Raw genomic sequence first — 6,212 nt, 5'->3', positions numbered from 1 at the left:
AAAAAATTTTCTTAATTTAACCTATAAAACTTATCACATTTTGGATGTTACTATATGAATGCAAATCTAGATCTAATGAATATCGAAAGGGTCGAAATATCTCTTCAAAATTTAATTGGTGCAAATCACATTAATTGTGATGCCCAAAATGATTCTTAGAAGATGTCACGAATTTGCAAAGACTCCTTTCTTGACAACCATATTCACTGACCTCACCAACCGTTAGCATCGAGTCTATCTCACTAACGTGTGCATTTTTCATTCAACCGCCGTTAGCATCGAGTCTATCTCACTAACGTGGTGCGTGTTTTCATCCCTACTGCCGTTAGCATCGAGTCCATCTCACTAACGTGCGTGTTTTCATCCTACTGCCGTTAGCATCGAGTCCATCTCACTAACGTGTGTGTTTTATTTTATCCTCGGCAGGACCGGGTTTTATCCCGCTGACCGCTTACTTCGGGGTTTTATCCCGCTGACCACTTACTTCGGCAGGACCGGGTTTTATCCCGCTGACCGCTTACCTCGGTAGGACTGGGTCTATCCCATTTAAATTTCTGTCCGGGTCTATTCCGTGGGTCTATCCCATTTACATTTTTTGTCTAGGTCTATCCCATTTAAATTTCTGTCCAGGTCTATCCCGTGGGTCTATCCCATTTACATTTTCTGTGTGGGTCTATCCCATTTAAATTTCTGTCCGGGTCTATCCCGTGGGTCTATCCCATTTACATTTTCTGTCTGGGTCTATCCCATTTACATTTCTGTCCGGATCTATCCCATGGGTCTATCCCATTTACATTTTTGTCTAGGTCTATCCCATTTACATTTCGTTTCGGGTCTATCCCGTTTAAATTTCTGTTCGGGTCAGTCCCGTTTAATTTCCTGTCCGGGGTCAGTCCCCATCGTTCGAGTCGTTCATAGCCAAATAACACAGGTAAGTATTTGGTGTCTACTTCTTTGTTTCAAGTTTTTCCAAAACTCAGACAAAGAGGGGCAAACTGTAGACACCAAATTTTGAATTGATTTATATGCTTCTTTTTAGTGATAAGTCTTGTCTATTGATTTTTGTCTATCTCATGATTTTTGTTTTAAATGGTTTGCATTTTTGTTTTGCCCCTTTGGATGTTATTTTATTTTATTTTTAGTTTTATTTACTTTTTAGTTTTTTAGTTTTTGTTTTTTAAGTTTTAGCGTAGAAAATCATGAAAAAATGAAAAAAAGGAAAAATCATGAAAAAGAGGAAAAAGAAAAAGAAAAAATAGCAATTTTGTTTTATTTATCTATTTTAGTCATTTCTACTTAATTTAAATTTTGTTTTTGTTTGGTTCATTTAGGGAAAAAAGGAAAAAAAGAAAAAAAAGGAAAAAATGATGACAATGGAAAATGAAAAATTGCATTTTGTTGTTTCTAGTTTGTTTATTTTATCCAATGTTAATTAAGTGGGTTTTGTTATTATTATTGTTAATATTATTATCATTTTGGTTTTGTTAAATATTTAAAAAAAAAATGGCAAACACGCGACAGCAAGCTGCGTTTTCCGCAGCTTGCAAACAAAAGTTGCAGGGGGTCCTGGAGGTGAAATTTGGAGCTGTAAAAGGCCAGATGTCTAGGACACCTGGAGGGGGGGAGATGATTCTAGATAGGAGCTAGGTTTTGGGGATAAAATCTGAGAGAACAAGTTTTTTTCTTGGTTGCTTCAGCTCTTGGGTTGTTTGAGATCCGAGACTTGTTTGTTGTTTGACTGGTTTCCCATGTACATGGTTAGCGCAAGATTTTTTCTTTCCGTCTCTGCTGCATTTTCCTGTTTCAGTGGCACCTTTGAATCTGCTGGGAATGAGCTTTGAATGGGTTATTTGTTTGCGCGTTCAATCCAGTGTTTTATCATGTTTTTCTGGAGTCTAAAGCAAAGCTCTTTGGGTTGTTAATAAGCTGTAAAGTTACAGATTGCTTGCTGCACTTTTGTTTCTTTCTTTTGCTTTTACTTCTGGTATCCCCGACAGTTATCATCCCGGTTTTTCCTGTTTTGATTCTGCGTTAAGGTTGGAGTAGTTTGGTTTGCCTGATAAGTGGGGTGTTTGTATCTTGTGTTTTGTTGATTCGAAGTTGATGTGTTGTGAGTTGGTAACAAAGCACAGCAGATTGCGGAGAGTAGCAAAGAGAGGTGTAGGAAAATTTCCAGCAGCCTGTCCGTGTTGATGAAATAGTTGCAGCAGTTTTTGTTTCTTCCAATGTTTTGCATGTTTTTTCAGAATTTTACATGAAATCTTCCAAAGATTTGCTGCCTGTTTGGATAATAGAGAGTATGTAGCTTGTGTCTAGTTTAAAGCTATGTGTTTGGGTTTGAAATCTGAATTTGAAAGCAAGCTACGTTCAGATTTTGTTTTGGCTGCTGAAAGCTTATGGACAAAGTGTTCCAGAAATTTGCATGATATCTTCTTGGGTTTCTTGTTTGTTTGGATTATGATGGTGGTTTAGTTGCGGGCTTGGTCTAAAGTTGTGACGTTGGGTTTAAATACATCTAATCAAGGTTGTGATAAGAATCTGAGTTTATAAGAAAATTGCTGCAAAGTTGTTTGGCCGGAAACATTGCTGAAGCTGAAACCTTTTATCGTTGCCTGCATGTTATTTCAGACCTGAATATGATGTTTTTCTGAGTTGTTTGCTTGCTTGGATCATGGTTGCTCAAGCCAAAGTTGTTTGTTGCTTAATCTTAGTCGAAGTTATGTATTTGAACCAGAAAATCTGAGTCAGTTTGCAAGCAAAAAATGCAGCAGATTTCACTTTCGGTTGTAGCAGTTTTCATTCTTCAATGTTTGCATGTTCATTCTTCAATGTTTGCATGATTTCCTCCTATGTCTTTGCTGATTTGGGATGTTAAATTTATGTTTTTTCTGTCTAGTTTAAAGTTTTGGATGTTAGCTTTGGTTAAGGTATGTAGTTGGATTTGGAGTTGGCATTTGGGAGTGAATCATAAAAGAAATGCAGCTGAATTGGCGCAGAAATGAAAGGCTTCTACGTGATTTGCATGCATGGAACTTTCAAAAATTTGCACTTTGGCCCCCCAAGTCTCTCCTTGTTCCACTAGAACCCAATCAATTAAATAATTTCATCAATTTGGTCCTTGGCAATTTTAATTTGTGCAACTTCATGGCTTGTTTTGTTTCAATTAACTACCATGCTTTGTCAATTGCACTTAAGTCATGACTTTAGGGGTTTTATGACCGAATGAGCTCATGTTTGCCTATTTTCTTTAATTTCCCTAAATAAATTGGTTGTTTAACCTTTTCTTGGCTCTTGGAACCTTTAGAGTGCTTAAATGTTTCAATTGAATTCGAATGGTTGACTAAGGTTTGCAATTGGGTCTTTAGTTTGTAATTGGGTCCTTGGTGGGTCATTTTCTTGAAACTTATGCATTATTTGATTTCATTTAAATTGCAATTAGGAGAGATTTGGTGACTTTGTTATACTTTACTATTTGAGGTACCTTAACTTTTTTATTGTTTTGAAGCCATTTTTCTTTCATTTGGACACCATTCAAAGGGGCGGTATAATTTCTTTTATCCCTTTTGTTTCTCTCCTATGTGACCCAACGTGTTAAGTGAATTGCATGCCTACTTTGCTTTCCTAGCTTTTCCTTAATTCCTTTTATTTATGTCATTTACTTTTGCTTTTTATTTAAGTTATTCTTTATGGGGTATGTGTACACCTCTTGGCTTGTAATAGATAGGGCTTTGGCGAGCAATTTGGTCCATTTTCCCCTTCCACTTTTGTTTTAGTTAGTGAATGTAATAGGTTCATTAGCTTGGTTGCATGCCTACGTGTTAAGTGCTAATTTGCGTTGTTAGGGCCTTGCATCTAGTCGAGCATGCTAAATGTTATGTGCTATGTGTTTATGAGTGTTTGGCATGTCTACTCGCTTTTCATAGCCATGAATGAATGTGATGGATGAAATGTACGTTTTCCGCTAGTCCAACGCTAGTCGGAATTCATAGAATGGGCTAGTCCAACGCTAGACCCTTAGGGATTTCCCCTCGTTAGTACATGTTTGCATGTTCATTACATATCATGCATTCTTCTTAGTTTTATCATTTGGCATGCTCCTCGAACCCCTTTTCCCTCCATTTTAGGATTTTTGCATTTCATGCTAGTTATAGGGTTCATTTGCTTGAGAGTCCCCTTAAATATGGGATATATACGAGTGTGGCTTTTTCTAAGCCTTAGCACGCTTGTATTCCCTCTATAAAAGGGCAAATTGAGTCACGATTTAGGTCTCCCCGTACCCAATATGCATGAATTCCCTAGGCTCATGCATTTCTAAGTCCACTCTATCATTACACTTTCACTTTTCCTCCCATTTGCACACGTACACCTTTTATCCCTTCACTTGCACACTTTCACTTTTGTCTCATTTGCACACATGCACCTTTTTATCCCTTCACTTGCACACAAACACTTGTAAATACATTTGCACACCTCTACTTACATCCTATTATTTTTATTATTTTTTCTCACTTCACATATCATCACATTGCATACATGCATTCCATTCATTTGCATCCCACTCGCATTATTCGTGACTTCTTCAAAGGATCGTTATTGGGCTTCACAATTAATGTGATTGGCACCACTCAACCTTTGAAGAGAAATTTCCCCCAATACCCCTAGGTCTAGGGTTTGCATTCATGTAGTGCATCCAAATGTAATAAATTTTTTGGTTAAAACAAGAAAATCTTTGATTAAATCATGCAACTAGCCTTGGCTAGGTCAAAGGGGTGCCTTGGATTTTATCCTTGCCTTCCCCTTTGTCAAATGTGACTCCCGAACCTTTTTCTTTGATTACGTGGATTAGGAGTCGTTTAAAAGGGGTTTTTTACTACTTTTTCCTATTTTTCCTTTAAAAATTCATTTTTTGGTGACTTGGTACACCTTAACTCATTACCAAGTGGCGACTCCAATTTTTATTTCAAAAAACCCTTTTTAAACTATAATTATGGGTCAAATCGTCGCATTCTCAAACCCCTATTTAGACCCACTTTTCTTTTAAATCAAAATTCATTTTTCAATCACAAAAATACATTTTTTAAAACCATTTTATTTATTTTATCAAAAAATGGGGCGCGACACTTATATATACCATATATCATCCAAACAATAGAAATTTCAAGTGAACATTCAAAACCCTAACTCAAAATTCATCACTACAATCATCCAAAATTACATGAATTAAGCATCACAAGTAAGATTACAAGTTACTACTCAACTTAGACAAGACTAAGGGAAATAAATGTGATGGTCAGCCCATATACCCCTCAAAGATGCTTATAAGAGTTATCCACCACCTCCTCTTGTAAACCTCTTGCACACCAAGCTTTCCAAGTGCTCAAAGAAGGATTTATCGGTTTAGAATCTTGTTTTTTTTTTTCACTCAAATGGTTCAAACTCAAGATGAATTGAAGTTGCTTTCTCTTGCTCTCTCTCTCTCTCTTGCTCAAGGCTGGTAGGAAGAAATGAGGAGCAATTGTGTGTTTTGTGATGATAAATATGGAGGAAAATTAGGTTGGCAAGAATCCATGGATGGCCGTCACTTGTCGCCACCAAAATCCATCTCAATTTTTTTCCTTTTCCTTGTATTTTTGGGTCAAAAATTTCGGCCAAGAGAGCTAAGGATGAGGGAGATATTTTGCAACAATATCAAGGATATGTGATGGTGGGGTAAGTGGTAGTCAAGTGGGGTGTTCAATCGGTAGTGAGCGATACCCGTCGGTTCGGGCTGATTTTTCTTAAATCGCGTATACTAGGGTTTTAACTTATAGTTCACTAACTTATTATTATAACTTTTAATCACACACTTAATATCATCTAAAACTCACTTTTAATCACCAAATTAGATACACACTCCGTATCGGATAGTCACACTGCGGATAGGCGTAAAACCCTAATTTTTTTTATAACGTGAAAATGAAAGGAAAAACCCTTAATTTTATGTTCATTTACACTTATTGTGGGGTGATTGAGTAGTAAGGTTATTCTAAAGTAATATTTTTCAAATAAAAGGGGATTTTTAAGAAAAATATAAGGAATTTTGCAAGTCCTCACACTTGATATATTCATTCTCCTTGTGAATGGAAGTAAAAATGAATAAACATAGTAAAATTAATCCATCAATACTCAAGTATTATTTCGTAGAAAAAGTACCACTTTAACTCTTGGTTCTA

This window comes from Coffea arabica, chromosome 6c (assembly GCF_036785885.1).
Source record: "Coffea arabica cultivar ET-39 chromosome 6c, Coffea Arabica ET-39 HiFi, whole genome shotgun sequence".
In the NCBI taxonomy this organism is placed as follows: domain Eukaryota; kingdom Viridiplantae; phylum Streptophyta; class Magnoliopsida; order Gentianales; family Rubiaceae; genus Coffea; species Coffea arabica.
This window is presented reverse-complemented; position numbering follows the sequence as displayed.